The sequence below is a fragment of the Papio anubis genome, chromosome 3, assembly GCF_008728515.1.
Source record: "Papio anubis isolate 15944 chromosome 3, Panubis1.0, whole genome shotgun sequence".
Taxonomy (NCBI): Eukaryota; Metazoa; Chordata; class Mammalia; order Primates; family Cercopithecidae; genus Papio; species Papio anubis.
The window spans coordinates 138,317,059-138,337,750 of NC_044978.1; the positions used below are offsets into that span (position 1 = coordinate 138,317,059).

A 20,692-nucleotide genomic window follows, 5' to 3' on the forward strand; every position below is an offset into this window, starting at 1 on the left:
TACTAATTCAGCAGATAGATAAAAAGCTCATTTAGAATTCTGTTTGAAAAATAACCTATACGGTTTCTCAAAGAACACATACATAAATGACTAATAAATACCCTGGATAGAAATTTACATATATAAACTCATATGAACATAGCTATCCCGTGCAGAAGATTTAACTTTTAATATTAATATATGCATTAGGAAATAAGCTATTTTACATGGGAAATAACAGTGTTTTCTAAAGTACTATCTGGGTACTTCCTTTCTTTCCCTTTCTTTCCTGTAGCTTTTTTTAACTTTATATAATGCTTGATATGGTTTGGTTATATCCCCACCAGAATCTCATCTTGAATTGTAGCTCCCATAATTCCCACGTGTCATGGGAGGGACCTGAGGGAGATAATTGAATCATGGAGGTGGTTTCCCCCCATACTGACTTCATGGTAGTAAGTAAGTCTCACGAGATCTGATGATTTTATAAGAGATTTCCCCTTTAACTTGGCTCTGGTTCCTTCTTGTCTGTTGCCATGTAAGACATCCCTTCCTCTTCCGCCATGGTCGTGAGGCCTCCCCAGCCATGTGGAACTGTAGTGCAGTGGTGCAATCTAGGCTCACTGAAATCTCCGCCTCCTGAGTTCAAGCGATTATCCTGCCTCAGCCTCTCAAGTAGCTAGGATTATAGGTGTGTGCCACTACATACAGCTAATTCTTGTATTTTATTTTTTAGTGGAGATGGTATTTTACCGTGTTGGCCAGGATGGTCTTGATCATCTGACCTCGTGATCTGCCTGCCTGGGCCTCCCAAAGTGCTGGGATTACAGGCGTGAGCCACTGTGCCCAGTCTAAACCTTTTCTTTCTTTTCTTTTTTGTTGTTTTTTGTTTTTGTTTTTTTGAGATGGAGTCTCGCCCTGTCGCCCAGGCTGGAGTGCAGTGGCTTGATCTCGACTCACTGCAAGCTCTACCTCCTGGGTTCACGCCATTCTCCTTCCTCAGCCTCCCCAGCAGCTGGGACTACAGGCACCCGCCACCATGCTCCCCTAACTTTTTGTATTTTTAGTAGAAACGGGGTTTCACCGTGTTAGCCAGGATGATCTCGATCTTCTGACCTCGTGATGCTCACGCCTCGGCCTCGTAAAGTGCTGGGTTTACAGGTGTGAGCCACAGCGCCGGGTCCTTTTTTTTTTTTTTTTTTTTTTTTTTTGAGACAAAAGTTTTGCTCTTGTTGCCCAGGCCGGAGTGCAATGGCGCGATCTCGGCTCACTGCAGCCTCCGCCTCCTGGGTTCAAGCAATTCTCCTGCCTCAGCCACCGGAGTAGCTGGGATTACAGGTACCCACCACCGCGCCCAGCTAATTTCTCTCTCTCTCTCTCTCTCTCTCTCTCTCTCTCTCTCTCTCTCTCTCTCTCCCTCTCTCTCTCTTTCTTTCTTTCCAACAGAGTCTTGCTCTGTGGCGCAGGCTAGAGGGCAGTGGCGCGATCTCGGCTCACTGCAGCCTCCCCGTCCCGGGTTCAAGCGGTTCTCATGCCTCAGCCTCCAGAGTAGCTGGGATTACAAACCCCCACCACTACACCGGGCTAATTTCTGTGTTTTTAGTAGAGACGTCGTTTCGCCATGTTGGCCAGGACCTCCCGACTTCAGGTGATCCGCCAGCCTTGGCCTCCCAAGATGTTGGGATTACAGGCGTTAGCCACCGCGCCCTGCCAAACCTTTTTTTCTTTATCAATTACCCAGTCTCAGGTATGTCTTTATCAGCAGCGTGAAAACTAACTAATACAATGCTGATTTATTTCATCTGATTAATTCATTCCCAGAGGCAATTTTCACATAATCATTGAAAAAATTACAAACTTTTATAATAAAACATGTTAACAATATACTATTCTGTATAGTGCTTTATAGTGCTGTAAAAGCACAGTAAAAAATAGTCTCAAAAATTCTAGTTTCTGTGCCAGAAAGATGACAACAATCCAATTTCAACTCTCTGACAACACAGGCTAATTAATACCCAATGCCTATACTAAACATCTTAAAAAAGACTTCAGCCAAAATATTTTTAGTTTAAAAAAGAGAACTTTTGGAATAATTTTGTTGGTTAGAAAACTTACAAATAAGGAATTAAGTATTAGCCATTTAAAATTCAATACAAAATGTTAGCCAACTTAAGCTCTTACTCTTAAATAAGAAACATCAATAACTCAAATATATTTGGGCAGTCCAGACAGTTTTTTACATGCTTACTAATTGTGCAATAATCTGAGTTTGAGGTATAAAAACAAAGATTACTTGTGAACTTGCTATAGCTCTTCTTTGAGTGTAAGATGTAGATCTTAACTTGCCCAGTAATAAACTTATACAAAATGTAATGGCCTAGAGCATGTTTACACTCCTATTTTATAGATCCTGGTGTTCTGAAATGTAAAAATTGGATTCAGATGACAATCATGTGAGATACTGTTGTCCACATGGGAACTTCTTGCATATACTGACATTAAATAATGGCTTTTTATTACCCCTAACATTTGTGGTAAAGAATGTTAATTTCCCTCATTTCACAGTGTCCCTGGGCATTTCAAGTTCAGTTCTGGAAAAGTTGCCAGGTTGGAGTTAAATTATAGGACAATAGAGAAATAGAAGAATTATTGTTGACTGAGTAAGATATTGATTTCCATCAAGCACTGGATGTTTAACTTTGAATTAGCAAGCTGAAAGCTCTATTTTTTTTTTTTTTTTAAATCAACTATCAACTAAATATCATTTTAAGTGACTGTTTCACATTAAAGCCAAAGCAAGAGGAATCACTGAAATAGCCTTTGGGAGCTGTGAGCTGAAATTCCTGGCCTGGGGTAAATCTCTTCAACTATCTCTGAAGCCACATGATGATAGGATGCAATTCTTATCAAAACATAGATGCTTCAACAAAATGTGCCTTAAAATAATAGAAAATATTACCAGTAAAATTCTTAAACTTTAAAAAAAAGGAAAGAAAGTGAAGAACCATGAGATAAAATTCTGTGTTCCATCAGTCCAAGTGATTGAAGAATCACTTGGGAAAATTCTGGAAGTAGTCACAAACCCTGATTAAGACAGAATTTTTCCTCTAGCATTGATTATATTTTCTATGTTAAAATCCACTTGAAGAGGTCTTTTAAAATCTCCTGTACCTACGTTTCTCTTAAAAATGACTATTTGATTTTCACATATTCACATATATGGAGAGGCTCCGGGTAAGACAAGGTCTGAGTGAGCACAATCATGAAAATAGCTCACAAGAGAGTTACTCAGTCACAAACAGGATATGAGAATAATAAAAACCCTAATGTAAAGAGTAAAGCATATCTCATTTCTTATCTATGTGGAGTTCAATAACATTACTTACCTGTGTTGTGTCTCTCAGGAGTCTGTCGTGTCCTGTATCCCTGGGTATGTGACTGCACCTTGGGTTTATATGATGAGTAAGTGATAATCACAAACCAATGAGAGGACAGGCAACTTCCTTCCACCTAACGCTCTTCCTTCTTTTCTTAGATAAAACACGCATGCCAGGCAGTTCAAGCCTGCAAAGACTGCTGGTTATACAGGATATCTGGGTATAACTAACCCAACACATTTGCATACAAGGTAAAGTCAAAAGTTATAGCTGCATATGTATGCCCACTGTTACATGTTCACTTATTTTTAGTCTTACACCATAGGCTCCTGGAGAATAAGAAAACCTGAATGCAATGAAGTCATCTTTGCAGATGTGCACAGGACTTGCTTCCCTATTTTAGAAACAGTCTCCCCTGTACCTGCTGTATGTTCCTTCAAGGCAGTGTCTAACAATGTCGTGTATTTCATTTGTTTGCTTTTGGTTTCTCCCAGTGGATTGTAAGCTCTGTAAAGGCAGGGACTTCACTGTCTTTTTCACTAGTGTCTCCTCAGTTCTAAGAGGAGTGCCAGGCACGTCATGACCACTAATATACATCTGATGATAGACTGACCCTAATTTATAGTTCACATTTTTGCAAGGACTGTGAATTTGCATTACTGCTGGTTTATTTCATTTACTCTCATTTCTCAGAAAAGCCGAAGTGTTTAAAGTAAACCTAGTGTAGAAGTTTCCAATTCATCTTGTTTGTGATCCTTTTACAATTTAGTAACAAATGCCTAGACATTTTAGAAATTTATTTTTTCACTTCTTAGTGCAGGAATTATTTTCATCTATAATATTAGGATAGCTCAGTGAAAAGATCCAACAAAATGCCTACCTGGGCCTTTCTGAGCCTGAGGATTGTCCATGAAACATTTCAATGACTGACTGGCTTTCAACTTCCGGAAAATTCTCCACAGGCAACAATAGCAACCTATCAATCATGTAATATTTCTTATTTCTAAAGTGCTTTTAATTTTGCAAAATATGTTTACATCCACTTAGTATAAACATCAGAAATGAAAGTAAATATAAATACTAGTCTGTAAAAAGTTAGAGAAGACACAGTGTAGCCCTTTACCCACCAAAAAGCAATACATGTGTGTCAAAATCAAGTGCAAATGGGATGGGAGTGGGAGTTATACAAAATTACACAATGCATTTATTATCTTTGACAACTTTAACTTACATTTTTTTAAAAAATCATTTTATCTTCACCTCAATGATTTTTAATGTCTATTTTTATAAATGAGGAAACTGAGACATAGGGAAATTAGGTAAATTGCCTGCAAATTTTTGATGGGACAAGCTAGGATTAAAACCTAGGCCTTCTGATGACACATTTAATATTTTTCCTTACATAATGCTGCCTATATATAATACAAGGCTGCTTCAGTTAAAAAAAAGTATACAAAAAATAGCACTTTTCTCATTTTGTATTACAATTTTCTCTTTTACGACCAGTTGTTTTGGCTGGAGGAAAGCAGAGCAACACATCATGGGTTGGGGAAGGAGCAGCCACTTGATCCTTGGTCACCAATCAACAGAGGCTGCTCTAGAGGCATCCATTGTCCTTGTGTGCATGGCCTCCACTCCAGGAGCTCTCTGCAGCCCCTGTAGCATTCTCATTTTGCTACCTTCTTGCCCCAGTGTGGCAGTTTAATCACAACACTGCCTGAGATTCCACCTGCCAAGTACCCAACAGAGCCACTTCTTCTCTGTGGTCTTGCCACCACCCTGGAGGCACAAGAGGGTCTCAGGGCTCCTCTATTCTTGGGAAGCACAGCTTTCCCATCCTCTCGTGTCTTCTCCCAGCCCAGGTGGGGATGCCCTAACTCTCCTAGTCTTCTACCAGCTGTGGGACTTTGGGCAGGTAACTTCATCTCTCTGTGCCTAAGCTCCTTTACCTTTAGATGGAGATTCATTCTACAATAAATATTTATTTGTTCCTAATCTTTGCCAGGTATTGTTCTGAATGCTAGAGATATAGCAGTAAATGAGGCCGGGCGTGGTGGCTCACTCCTGTAATCCCAGCACTTTGGGAGGCCGAGGCGGGTGGATCACGAGGTCAGTAGATGGAGACCATCCTGGCCAACATGGAGAAACCCCGTCTCTACTAAAAATACAAAAATTAGCTGGGTGTGGTGGCACACGCCTGGAATCCCAGCTACGTGGGAGGCTGAGGCAGGAGAATTGCTTGAACCCAGGAGGTGGAGGTTGCAGTGAGCCGAGATCGCGCCACTGCACTCCAGCCTGGCGACAGAACAAGACTCTGTCTCAAAAATAAATAAATAAGTAAATAGAGATATAGCAGTAAATAAAATCAGACAAAACCAAATCTTCATGGAGCATTCTAACATTAGTAATAACTCCCTCATAGGCTTTTAGAGAATTAAATGAGTACACAGATACGTGCTTCAAAGTGTGTCTAATCCATAGTTAGAGATCCATGAGTGAGATCAATTGTTAATGTTATTCGCAGTTCACCTGAGGGGAAGATCATTTCCCTTCAACAATCTATGCTCAGGAATTCCTTCCTTTTCTGTGGTTAGGTTTTGGACACTAACAGCAGAAAGAGAAGTAGCTGTCAGGCAACTTTTATTTTTCACCCTGCTTCATCTTCTCCTGAGGAGATGAGCACGGCGCCAAGTGTCTACTGGAATAGGGAGGAGGAAAAGGGCAAGGGCGAAGTGCAAACCCCTCACAGATTGTTACCTCTCAGTTCCCTGCTCTCCAGGGCAGTGACTTCATGCCACACACCCTTCAGGATCATGTTGTGCATCCAGACTGGACTGCATGAGAAATACCCGTGAATAAATGTGGCAAGTTGTATGATCATGTCCACACAGTTATTGGAAGGCCTATTATAATTGTATGACTATGTCTTCATTTTCTCCGGGGCTTTCAAGTTGGAAAACTTTTAATCCTGTGGTATTGAATTAGCAAATTCCTAACTGCTGTTAGAAATCCAACATGAAATCATAGTCCATTTCTGTCCTTGTTTTCTTTATTTGCCCACCTGTGTAGTAATGTGACTATACAAGATAGTGATTAAAGAGTTTCATCCTGGAATCATGACCACTTAGAGGAATCTCAGTTCCATTATTTGCAAGCTCTGGGACTTTCGGCAGCTCCCTTAGTTTCCTTATCTGTAAAATGGTGATGATAAAAGTCATTCTACTCAGAGTTGAAAGGATTCAATGAGTTTGTGCATTTAAGTCACTTAGTGCCTTGCTTAGCAAGCAGTTGCTCGATAAGTAATGGAAAAATACATACCATTTTTTAAAAGTGGCCCACATATTTGTTCCTCTTTATTTATTTTGGTAAAAGAGAAGTGTTCAAACAAACCTATTTCTCCTTTTCTAGCTAGTCTGTCGATGGGGAAGGGAGGAAGTGTCCAGGAGAAGCATACAAAACTTCCTTTGCTCAGCTTCTAGTGGTTTGGTTTACTTTTGTATATTTTGTTTAATAAAACAGTTTTTCTTTTTATAGTTAGTTATTTGAAAAACTAAAAACATATTAAACTGACTTATTTAAACCTGGGGTTGAAAAGACAGGAAATAAAGAATATGTTTTTCTGCTTCTAACCTCCTTGAGTAATCGAAACATGCCTGCAAATATTTTAGTGTATATGTTTTCCCAGATTTCAATAATGATAATGCTATTTTTCTTGTCTACCTCTTCAGATACTGTGAAGAATGATATGGTAATTATATCCAAGATTATGAGCAAATCTTTCACTACCTAGCCTTTTGGCTAAAAGAGGATTCCCATATGTAGGCAAATAATAGTAATATAAATAACTAAAATTCATTAAGTATTTCCTGTGGGCCAGGCATTGAACCAAGCACTTGCCTACATTGCATTGAATGCCTACAAAACAACATCACGAATGGTGCGTGCACCCTTGAGTGCGGCTGCATAACTGACTAGGCCTTGTCATGAAAGCATTTATAGATAGAAAATTCCTCAGACATTTGAATCTCGTTCACAAGAGTTCGTGTTTTTTCTGTCAAGAATGAAGAAAATAAGCATTAAGTTAATTTCTTTTTCAAGATTTTTCCAGAATCAATGAATGTCACCTCTGTATCATTACAACTTGTACTGTAGGAGGAAGGACTGTGCAGTAAGTCCCACCTCTGCCTGTGCCCTGTCCTGTGGGCCCCAAAAGAGTCATATCTCCTCTCTGAACCTCAGTTCTTGGAAAATAAAAGAGAGATCCTGGTGACCTCTGAGTCACTTCCTACTCTATTATTTCGTGACATAATTTTCCCCCTGAAGACATTTCTCTGTCTTACATGATAATTGAATGAAACTAAGTCCAAAAAGGCACAGAACTTATGGGCTGAGAGTTACAGGTGCACTAGTTATCTTCGTCCCCAAGTCTAGCAAGAAAGGCAAGATTCTCAGATCAAAGGAAGGCCACCCATCTGATAATCCCAGGTCACAGGATGGACTTACTATTTACAGGTACTAAGATAATGCAAACAAAAGTGTAATTTAGAGAGTTTTTTTGTTTTGTTTTGCTTTTTTTTTTTTTTTGGCGAGATTAAAGTGTCCTCCTAGCAGTTATCAAGAAGTGGCAACCAAAATGTACCTTTTAAAGGAATTCGTATATTTGGAATTTTCTTATATTTCAAAAACAGATTAATCTGAAGAGGTGTGTTTTCCTCATGAGGTCTAGAAAAAGGAAATTTTGGAGAATAAGAAGGTGTCAGAAAATTTCTAGGACTCCACAGAGGGCTAATAATAGCAAACACGGACATTTGCATGTATCGTGTACCTGGTACTCACTCAAGATTTTAGTGCCAAGGTCTCAAACCTAGCAAGCAGAAGATCCAATATTTGAACCTAGTAGTCAGCCTTCAGAGTCTTCGCGATTAATTACTGCATGAGATTGCCTCCAAAATATAGATTACTAGAGTGAAAGAAAAGAAACAGGTTACAATCATTTGCTGACATTTTCTTTTTATCCAACTTTTTTTGGCCTAACTGCACATATCAAGCAAATTTAAGATCTGAATTCTTTCTCCTAAGCAGGCTTTTGTTCACCATTTTATTCTGAAAGTTAGTTTTACATCATTCTGAGCAAACTATCGCAAAGACAGAAAACCAAACACAGCATGTTCTCCCTCATAGGTGGGAATTGAACAATGAGAACACTTGGACACAGGAAGGGGAACATCACACACCGGGGCCTGTCTTGGGGTGGGGGAATGGGGGACGGATAGCATTAGGAGAAATACCTAATGTAAATGACGAGTTAATGGGTGCAGCACACCAACATGGCACATGTATACGTATGTAACCTGCACGTTGTGCACATGTACCCTAGAACTTAAAGTATTAAAAAAAAATATTGGCTTTTCATGCCTTCGTATCAAACACAGAATTTCTGGAAGAATACTTTCAGATTGGCCTGTGATACAAAGAAAGAAAGCTACTTACAAGAAAGAAAATCAAGAAATCTTGGTTTCTGATGACACAGCTCACATTTGCCGCACTGTTCCTAGGGAAAGGAGAATTCTATAGTGAAAAGAGAATTTTAGGAGATGACTGCAGTAATTAAATGAAGCTTCAATCCTTACAACACAAACTTACACAAGAATATAAAAAACATATAGCTATGTAAGGAAAGGAAACACTGTTTTCATTGGAACCAACGTAATAAGAAATTTTGTTCAGAAAGCAATGAACAAAATTATGCTAAAAATATTTTTCTGGCCTCCAAGATACAATTTTACTATGTATACTTTGGCTCTTCATAAAGTGAGCCATTGAGAGAGAAAATAACAGCTGTTTCTAAAACTCTAGGATCCAATCCATGAAAGGCTAGAAATGGTCTATTTTCTAGCAGTATGTACATTTTGTTGGTGTTTACAGTTAAATAACTCATGGGAAGCTACAGGCCTCAATTACAACATATCATCAAAATTTGGAGACAAGATCCAGAATTGCCACTAGGTCTGTGATTTGGAAGAACTTATATAAATGGTAAAATTTGTCACCTGTGGACATCAACTGAAAGATGATGTGTAAATGTGATTCTGAAAACTTGAATGTTTCCTAAATTTTAGCGCAGATTCTATGACTCATGTAACAAATTCGGACACATGGTTTTGAGATAGCAGCATCTTTTGTTTAATGACTTTAGATGGATTTGACCATTTGGCTGTTCCCTTTCTGACTGCAGACATTTTATTAGGCTCAATTTGAAAAGGCAGTCTTTCTTTTCTGTAAACAGATAGAAATTCATATGAAACTGTATGTCACATTGACTTCGTGCTAAGGTGCTACTGTGTTTCTGTAAATGTTCAGAATAAAATATTTGACTTTTATATTATTTCTTTGGATGTAGTGGTAATCTCACATTGTTTAAAATTTCTATTTGTTTCTGTTTTATAACAACAGATTACAAATACGTATGTTCTGAACTACACCAAAGTCTCTTTAGTTACACAGCTTAAGCAAGATGATATTCTGATACAAATTAGCTATCAAAGTGAAGTGACTGTTCGTGAGTCATTTTTCCAGTCTTAGCAAATGGAAAGTATTACATTCTTTTCAAAACATCAAAGTCAAAGGCATCTTTTAACACCCCACAAATGTCAAAAAGTAAAGTTTGAGCTTAAGCTGATTGCGTATTTAGTTTTAGTTCTCATTCTTTGGATCATATTTACAAAGCCCTGTTTATAAACTCAAGAAATAAAATTACACAGCAATTTTCCTGGAAAATATGCTTTTTAAAAATAAATATTTAAAAATGTTCTGCTGTTACCTTAAGAGCTATATAGTGGAAGTATACAAATTAAATGTATGTATCGATCTCTGGAAACAAGTCACAATTCTTATATATTTTACTTGAAGTTTTAAAGATTTTTTTCTCTTTTGTATTATTCCTATCAAGTTTAAGATTTTTTTCTCTTTTGTATTATTCATATCAAGTTTAAATCCTATTGTTTAAATTTCCAGACTTGCTCTTTTCAAAGCATCTGATTAAGCATGACATATTGGCAATACATCTTAATCTCATTTCCTTTCCCAAGACCCATGAAAGATCAGTAAAATTATACAAAAGGTATAGTAAACAAGGACAAAGAGAAAGGGTATAAAAGCATGTAAGAAACATTAAAAAAAAAAAAAAAAAAAGCCTGGGTGCAGTGGCTTACACCCATAATCCCAGCACTTTGGGAGGCCAAGGCGGGCAGATCACCTAAGGTCAGGAGTTCAAGAACAGCCTGGCCAACATGGTGAAATTCCATCTCTACAAAAAATACAAAAACTAGCCGGGCATGGTGGCAAGTACCTGCAATCCCAGCTACCCAGGAGGCTGAGGCTAGAGAATCGCTTGAATCCGGGAGGCGGAGATTTCAGTGAGCCGAGATCACACCATTGCACTCCGGCCTGGCCGACAGAACTAGACTCCGTCTCAAAAAACAAACCAAAACAAACAAACAAAAAAAACCCCTTTATCTGACAGGAAGCAAGTGGAGGAGTGGCAGTTGAATGGACTGCATAGTCAAAGTTATGAGCTAAGTTTAGGGCAGACACACTGAGGGGAACAATACCATCCCAGGCACCTTTGAAGGATCCATGAAATACCTGGGCCCCAAAATCCACATACGTGAATTTGATATTTAAGGTCAAAAATGAAAAGATTAGTTAAAAGTCAGCAAAGAAAGCACTAGAACCTGGTTTCCCTACCTCCTCTCACCCGCTGCTGCCCACCAACCAATCCCTTGGTCTTAAAAAGAAAAGGAATAAGAGAATCTTCGGGAAGCAGAGAAAATACAGACTCTAAGATAAAAATTAAAGTATCAGTCATTCATGCCATTTGAAAAACAATGACTGTTGGCGTCAGACCAAATTCCCATCAGACTCCACTCCAAAGCTCACTATAGAATGCATTCGCCTCTGGCTCGGATAATGAACCGTGGAAGGTAAGAGAGGACTTCCAAGGTTTCTGTCAACTCGGATTTTTATAGACGTCTCTACCTGCTGTTTCCAGTTCATTTTTGCTTGGAAAAAACTTTGCCAAAAAAAAGACTTATAAATTCTTCACAATCACAATTGCAATAGGAATTGCAATTATTTTCATACTGAGAAAGTAAATAGAAAGCATTGTATGGATGAATAGTCTAATTTTTGAAGATTTTCTTATTTGAGACCATTGCAGTGAATTCAAATATTTGGTGTGCTTATTTCATAGTCTTGATTGCTGCGGGGCTATTTGAGGCACACAGCAAATCTGTAATGCAGATATTATTAGACCCAGTTTTACAGATGAAGAAATTAAGGCTTAGAGTGATTAACTTACGCAGAGTCATACAACTGTGAAGTAGCGGCATTAGTGATCAAACTCAGTTCTGTTAATTACAACTATCCCAAAATTCTTCACAAAGTTTTGGTTCACAACAATTCTGCACCAAGGGGAGATTCTCTAGGGTAAAGAAATAAGTGTCAAGGAAACTTCCCTACAAGTTTAGAACTTCCAGTTATTTGAGTGTTTATTAGATTGATGAACTTGAAATTTAAAGGCTGGGAAAAATATTTTCAAATATTACTTTTTTTTCTAAAACTGCAAGTACACAAAATCAAATTTAGAAATACAAATGAAACTGAACAACGTGGGTCAAACTTATCAAGTGTTTCTTATCTTGTTTCCATTAGTCATTTTCTCTGACACTTAATCTCTCTGGATTCATCTGCCTGATAAAAGTTTTGCCCTGGTTAATATTTGGTCCAAGATGAATTAATATGATTTCTATTCATATAAATATTAACTGAATATTTGTTGAATTCTGTGTCACCCTTTGTCAGGTAGCCCAAAGAGCACTTTGCGTATTCACATTTTGATTTTAAGTTCCCATTTTCTTTATATGTAACAGTCAGGCAGAATCACCCTTCAGGACAGTTGGCTGAGGTGGAGTGTGGGGAATTGGGTAGAATGGGTAGAAGGATCAATTTGTGGGAAGATCTGGAAGAAAAAACCTTACAGCAAGTCTTTTGCCCATTTGTCATGTCCAGCATTTTTAGGCAAGTTAAATAAAATGAAAAGTGTATCAAGAACAGCATTAAAGAGGAGAAAAGGTATGAACAGCAAAATCCTTTGTGAGGATACTGTACTAATGGCGTAGGGATAGTGCCATCTGATCATCTCTTTATGCCTAAACTGGGGAAGGGTGAGCTCATGAACCTGTTCCATCCTCAATAGTCTGTGACACCAATGCCAGCCGCCCCACCATGTGCCTGTCCAACTGGGAGGACCTTCACAATTCTCAGCCTGGGCAGACCATCCCAGTTCATTCTTTATTAGAAAATTCCTGAAAACGCTCTGCATCAACGCTGCATGGGTTTTCTTCCAGTGCAGTTTCATAAGATCTGGTTAAGAAACTCCCGACAAAGTGTGCTAGGTCCAAAGGTTTACGATCTATGTACAAAATGCTGTAAAATTCAACCTTTTTAAAGGTCTGCAATGAAATCCAGAGAACATGTTAAAATGAATTGCCTGATAACCTTCCTCTTTTCATTTTTTTCCAGCTTTATCTTTCTATTTCTATCTCACATTCTCCTTCCTGTAGAGATAGTTTTTAATGTTTCACAGCAAAAACACATTTTAGTTCTGAAAAAGAATTTATTATGTTGGTTGTAAATCTGTTACTTTATTGGTAAGTTTAGTCTACTATGCACTACAAAATTTGTGATTATATGCAACAGGTGAAATGATTGATTTAGCTCTGCCATGTATTTAATGGTGATGTTCAGGAAAAAGCAAGAGAACAAAGAACTTTCCTCAATTTGGTCATTTTTTTCCCCAAAGTAAATACCTTTGTACATCTTTGTACATACGTCTTTGCACAATCACTTTTGTTGTCAATTCCTAGAAGAGGAATTGCTGAGTAATTGGCTATATGCATTTTTAAATGGTAATACCTATTGTCAGATTGATATCCAGAAAGATTGCACACATTATTCTCTAGCCAATGAGCTGATGTGAATCATTTTATTATTTTCCAATCTCATGGGTTAAGAAGTGTCTCACAATATTTTATATTGGCATTTCTTTGATTATAGATAAGACTGAACATCCTATGTTTCTTTGTTTTTATATGTATACTTTTGTGAATGTCCTGCTAATGCCCTGGAGTATTTTTTCTATTGCGGTTTTCATCTTTTTTTCTTATAGATATTATAGGCAAGCCAGAATATATTCTATATATTTACCCATCCTTGCTGTGGATTCTCAGTAGGAAGAGTGTATTTTCTCATCTTTTGGCTGAAAACTTGGCCAGGCGATTTGCTGTGCCCCGAGTATAATACTAGATGTGATACAACCAGAGGCTTTAATTGTACTTTCACAGTCTGGATTTTCCTCTTCCACTCCTGTGATGTGACATAAGAAGGGCATTCTTGTAAGAAGCCATCCCAGCTGCCCTGTAGACTTGTGAATGAGGACACTAAAATGTTTGTTGTTATAAGCCACTGAGAATTTGTTATGCAGCATTATGGCAGCAACATAATGCTGCGAAGTTTTCCTCTAAATATCAGTGTGCTCCTGTCAACTTACAAAAAGAGGAGACAATTTAAAATAAAAGAAAGAAAGAAAAAGAAAATAACCTAGAGAAAAAATATACTGCTCTTTTTCAAGGAAAGAGGTATACTAAGAACACTTTGCCCACAAAGAGTTGCTAAGGTTGGCAAAAGAAATAGCAGCTTCCACCGTTATCAGCCAGTGTAGCAGAGTGTTCTAGGAGGCAAAGTCAGAACAGCCATTTCTTCATGAAATACTTAATGGTCATTGTATTACGTCAGGGTTCTCCACAGAAACAGAACCAATAGATATAGAACAAACAGAACCAATGTGCACAGATATAGAAAGAGGTTTATTTTAAGGAATTGGTTTGCATGACTGTGGAAGGTGGTAAGTGCAGGAGACCCACAAGAGCCAATGTTGTAGTTCCTGTTTACGAGCAATGTGCTGTAGAGCCAGGAAGAGCCAATGTTGCAGGTGAAGTCTGGAGACCATCTGCTGGAGTGTTCCCTCTTGCTCAGGAAAGGCTGGTCTTTTTGTTACACTGAGGCCTTCAGCTGATTAGATAAAGCCCAACCATATTATGGAGGGCAATCTGCTTTGCTCAAAGTACACCAATTTAAATGTTAACCTTATCTAGAAGCATCCTCACAGAAACAGTTAAAATACTGTTTGGGCACCCTGTGGCCCAGTCAAGTTGACACATAAATTAACTACAACAGTCATTTTGAGATAATTGTTGACCATAAGGCTAAACTTGGAATTTTGAGGTCAACATGAATCCAGTGTAACCAGGGTACGTGGCAAGATAAGCCTGATATAAGGACACCGAAGCCATAGACAATCTCCAAAGAACCATGGAAAGAGAGAGGATCAGTCAGAGTCCAATCAGGAGACCATGACCACACCAGTTATTTTAACCAAGAAAACTTAAGAAAAGGAAATACTAACTAGGTACTGAAGGACTAAAAATTTAAAAGAGCACCTTTAAATACCATGGAGGTTAGCATACATAGGAAGCAACTCACCACTCCTGGCCTAGACGAACAAAGGGAAAGAAGTTGACATTATTTAAACTTATAAGCTTGAAGGAGATGCCCCATGCTGCTGAAGCTCAGACCCCTGAGGAGGGGCCCATGAGGCTGGGACATAGACCTCTGAGGAGAGACACAGGTCAGCTGCTGATAGTGTCCCTGAGGGGGCACAGTGAGGCTCGTTCTACAAGGGTTGGAAGAACTGAGAGCTGAGATCAAGGGCTGCTACTAGAATGAACTGCCTCTTACAGAGTGAAGAAGTGTTGCTAGGGTGACGCTTGAGACTGGGAGGTATAGCAAACGAACAGCGAAAAACAGGAAACAGCAATTCCCTTCTTCCTCTTCCAGCCTTGACATCTCCCTGCAGTGTCTTCTACTGACAAAAGCCTAATAGACAGATAGCTGGCCAATGAGAAATGTGATTGGCAGATCTCCAAAGTGGGGTGCATGCACCCAGGGAGTGCAAAAGATAGTCCACTAAGAAATGAGAAGAAATCCATTTCCATGATAAGAATAGGAAAAAAAAATCAAGCTTTATTCATATTTAAAATGCAGATTGATAAACCTCCTTGGGAACATTAAGACCATGGAAAATAAAAATAAAGAAAACAGCCAAGAGAAAGCAAAACAAAACAGCAGGTAGGAAACTGGTCTCAGTCAAATGCAATGTTTACATATGTAGTGACAAGGAAGAGGAATTAATAGCAGTAACTAAGAACTTTTTGCACAAAGAAGACATGTTTATACTAGTGGACACTAAATAAAATAAATTAGAGTCTTTGAATTACGTTTTGGATTTGAGAATCTTATGTATTACCCCAAGCTCAAATTTGCTAGTTATTTCTCTAATGTGGCATAAGCATCTGCAATATTAACAGTTAATTAAAAGTTCAAGGATAGGCCAGGCGCAATGGCTGACAGCTGTAATCCCAGCACTTTGGGAGGCTGAGGTGGGCGGATCACTTGAGGTCAGGAGTTCGAGAGCAGCCTGACCAACATGGTGAAACTCCATCTCTACTAAAAATACAAAAATTACCCAGTCTTGGTGGTGCACGCCTGTAGTCCCAGCTACTTGGAAGGCTGAGGCAAGAGAATCGCTTGAACCCGGGAGGCAGAGATTGCAGTAAGCTGAGATCGCACCATTGCACTCTAGCCTGGGCGTCGCAGCGAGATTCCGTCTGAAAAACAAAAAAGAGTCAAGGATAATAGAGAGAAAGATAATTGGCTGCTAAGGATGGAGGAAAGTCTTCCCAATAGAATAATGCCTTTGAGGTAAGTTAGTATTGATCAGGGCCAGAGTTCTAGCAATGATCGTTGGTAGATGAGCCTGAAGAGCAAGCAGAGGTCAGACCATAGCAAGTCTCCCATGGCATGATGGAAAGAAAGAAGCCTGTGGAAACTACATGTAAACTTTTCTCCTTGAGATCTCTGTCAGTTGCTAATACCACGCTCTACCCACTATTTCTTATATATGTATAGAGAACCAAGCCTTAACTTTATGTTTAAACACAATCATAGGAACAGTGCATTCATGATCAATACGACCAACTAAGTCTCAACTCTCTAATTTTAGAGTTTAGATATAATCAACTTGATAAACTTTACTGAGCAACAACTATGTAACACTTAAGCCAAAACTTGAAGATGAGAAGGTGTGGGGAAGAAGAAAAGCATTCAGGCAGAAGGAAGGTTCAACTAAAGGTACAAAAGTAAGAGTGAAGAAGACATTCCAATCTCTATGTAAAGCAGGGATCCTGGTGGGAGGCAGGTGCAGTCTGAGCCTAACCCACTAGACTGAACCTCCTGTAGTTTGTGCCCCAGGCAGCGAGCAATCACTGAAGGATTTTAAGTAAGGAAGTAACAGGAGTACATTTCTGTTTGTGAACAATCGCTCTGACCAATATGAATGAGAGAAAGAAAACAACCATGAAAAGAAAGCAGTGAAGTTGCACTAAGACATCATAAAAGGTTAAATGGAATTATCGAGCCTCTTCCGTAACAAGCCTGCAGTAACAGCACAAGCAAAGTGTTTGTTTTTTAAGTTTTCATTAGGCAGTTGTTTCAGGGAGGATCCTGTTCAACAGCAACCCCAAATTACATAGACTTCAGAAAAAAAATAAAAAAAGAATTGTTTTGGGTATAGAAATAGCTGCCTGATCTCATGCTGTTATCACCAGCTTCATCCCTTGGTTCTGCTTATATGAAGTTAGTGCCATTCCCAGGTTCCTCCTCATGGCTTCCAGTTACTCCCAGATTACCCCTTGTGGTTGAAAACATCTGAGCAGGTGCAAGCCCAAAGGTCTTTTGCCACCAAATCCAGCAGAATAGAAGGCTTCTGTTTCCCAGAGGCCTGGCAAATGTCGTCTGGTATCTCACTGGCTGACTGCAAGGCCAGTTTATCATTAGGCACATAAAGGCTCAGTGCCTAGGGCCTGCAGTATTTTCAGGAGCCCATGAAAATGTTTTAATTTCCTTTAAAATCGGATGAAAAAACACTTCTAGTTCAAGGAAAATGTTTTATTAACAATATCAATATATTTATCTTTATATCAGTTCTATTTAAAATATGATTTTTAATTTTTTATATGGAGGAAGGTGTCCACATAAGCAAAAGTACCCAGGTCCCACAAAAGCCCTACCTTGCTCCTGGGTGAGTGGGTTATGTGCTCATCTCTGAACCGATCACTGAGTCCTGAGTGGCGGTGGAGGGTATGGTGATCAGGGAAAACCAATAAAGACACACTCCAGATCTAAAGATCCATCCTACACCAACCACTTGGCTGGGAATGGGGGTTGTGGTTTTAGGATGTTGTTTCTAGAAAGCAGAGGATGATGCTGGACAGCAAATAATAGATGCCCAACATGCGGGGATATGGGTTTTGCTTTCTGATAACACAGGGATTTGTACACATTTTTTATGCTCTTGGCATTGTGTAAGACACTTCCCACTATAGGTGTTTTGTAGTTCTCTTAGTAAATCCAAATTTTTAATGTCCAGTCTTTGAAAAAAGAAATGTCCTAGTCACAGTTTTAGTGATTATCTGATTTCAAACCCATTAGATGAGAAAGAAATGCCTTTTTAGTTTATCATAAATTTTTATTTTAAGAGACAGATTCTTGCTATGTTGCCCAGGCTGGACTTGAACTCCTGTGCTCAAGCAATCCTCTCACTTCAGCATCCCAAGTAACTGTGACTCTAGGTGCATGCCACCATGCCCAGTTTATCATAAAATTAATTCTAATTAAAGAAAATAGTGGGTCTTATTATTTTCTCAACAATCAAGCATCCACTTTCTCCATTCCACTGGGTTCTAACAGGGCTTTCCATCACATTGCTCCACGTTCCCAAACACAGAGATGGATATGTAACTTATGCAAAGTCCATCTGAGTTCTAACTTTTCTATCAATGATAATTATGACTCATTTAATGAAAACAAGTTGCTCTACAACTTGATGGGGTATCTCAGCAGATCCCAAGCTAGGATTCAGTGTCTGGTTGTAGGCATTGGGACAATGAGTCAGTCCTTCATCTAAGATATTGACTTGAATTATTTCATAAGCATGGGAGGAGAACATTTTTGTACCAGTCTATCAGTGAGTGAAAGAGAAGGGATGGGAAGACAAAGAATACACAGGTTTGTATTCTCCTTGCCTGGCCCCAAAACTAGATTTGCAGGGTGGCAGGAAGCAGAGAAAGGGGCTCTTCATAAACAACTTTGTGAGTACTGCTTTTGATATCTGTGTCAAAGTGTAGCACTGAGTTGGGATGAGGAGAGGATTCTATTTCTTGTACCATTTGCCATCCCAAGATTTCTCAGTTGCAGAAGCATCAGGACATGCACCCTTGTTGAAGGCAGCAACATTTCCCCATTTCTCACATTGTTTAGCTAAGGCAATGATCATGAGGAGACACTCCCTCAAGGTGCTTGTAGGTAACAGGCAGCAGCAACAAGGAAGGCAAATCAGGAGAACCAGACCAGACTTGTTCTTACACACATGTCAGACATACTCTGGGGATGTTACAAAAGAAACTGAAGATTTTGGAAGAGGGATGCTAATAACTGTCAGTCAAGAAGGTGAGGCACAGAGCCTGTTAAATTTGGAAAAATTAATGTTAACATGACCTCATTTGTATCTTTATGCTGTTGTAAACAAGGGATGTGTGTGCATGTTGGAGGGGGTGGTTGTGGGGAGCTGGTGGGGTGGGATATTCTTTCAGTCTAGAACTATTTCTTGAGTACCTTCTGTTTGCCTGGCACTATTCCAGAAATCAATCGTGCACAAAATAAACGAAGTTCCTTCCCTCAAAGGTTACACACCTAAGAAGTCTCTGTGAAGCAGAAACAACATGGAGCTTGGTTTTCCCTGATGTTCTAGAGTTCTGTGGCTGTTACACTCCATGTCATTTATGGATTATCAGACTCTATGGAACTAGCTTCCAAGTCAGATTCAGTATCAAGGTAATCTCACTAACCCTCTAGCCAACTCAGTAAAATTGTAATGCCTGTCCCAAGCTAGACTCAAAACATAAAGCTTTACTCCAAATTCAAGTAGTCATCCATTAGCTCTATTAATTCTATGCCTAATATTTGGAGGCCAGTGGTCTTGAAATGAAACGTATGGTTATTTAGCTTGGTTAGAGAGACAGCGACTGAATTCTTAGCCTCAAACTATTGGTTTTCTTTCTTTCAACTTTTTCAAGATATATCTTTAAAAAATGGGATCACTGTGGCAATATATCCAAAAATTATTTGATGAAGTGGAATATTGATCATTCAGGTGCCTGAGTACTGACACTATTTTTTAATTCTTACACTGTTTCACACTGAATGGAAATAAAATCCAAGGTAACCTTATACTCATTGGGACTGCCTTAAGCCTTATGTGCAGTAGGGCTATTTATTAGTGATCCCAAGCAGAGAATTAAAAAAGAAACAGCAAAGCATCCATTTGAACAAATTGAACTCATATGGTAAACTCAGATACACATTCTTTAAAGGAACTGTGAAGTAATCAAGAGTTTCTTCCAAAAGACATTTATAAGGAATCAAATGGGAAAAAGCCAAACGTGTATATATTCTACTCATCCTTGGGATAGTGAAAAAGATCTGAAAATGGATAGTGATGATGGCTACACAGCAGTTTGAATGTACACAGTGTAATGCCCCTAAACTATACATTTAGAAATGGTTAAAAATGTAAATTTTGTGTTGTGTATATTTTATCACAATAAGAATATTTGGAAAAAAAGCCCCCTATACATTCTGAGTTAAACCAGAACTTAAAAATATTCTCCCAATTGAGCTTGAACTTTCATCATATGTTATTGGGTTTGAGCCTTGAGTGACTACCACACCAGTGATTCTGTAGCTCCTGCCAAAATCTTTCTGAATGTATTTGGCTTAGTTTTAAACAATAACATTTATTGGATACAGAAAATATAACTCATGTCCTTTCTGATTCATTGAAATAAATAAATAAGTAAACATACTGTCCAAACTCTGCTCAGTTTTGAATTAAAAGTCATTATCGTAAGCTCAAAGAAAAATGTCTATTGTCTTTCTAGCATACGTGTTCAACACTTGTATTTGTATTTGCCAGTTATTCCCCCAGAGATGTCATATGACTGCTTTTAATTTGAAAAATGTTGGACTGCTTTATCTGATGTCCAAACCTTACAAAAAATGTTTGTATGGAAAACTAAGTAATGGTTCAATGTCCACCTTCA

General features: G+C 38.6%; 1 protein-coding gene across 3 annotated transcripts in view; it reads right to left on the bottom strand.

Annotated features, from left to right (window-relative positions):
- Positions 1-9,108, bottom strand: part of HPGDS (hematopoietic prostaglandin D synthase) — a 45,333-nt gene extending 36,225 nt beyond the window's left edge. The window contains exons 1-2 of one of the 3 annotated variants that reach the window (XM_021938422.2): positions 8,847-9,108; positions 8,193-8,316 (exon numbers count right to left, since the gene is read on the bottom strand). The gene's annotated coding sequence lies outside the window, so the exon portion shown is untranslated. Of the gene's footprint in view, positions 1-3,365; positions 3,651-4,236; positions 4,329-8,192; positions 8,317-8,846 lie in introns of those variants that run through there. The other 2 variants (XM_017958874.3, XM_003898976.5) reach the window with 2 other exon arrangements.
- Between the last annotated feature and the right edge of the window lie 11,584 nt (positions 9,109-20,692).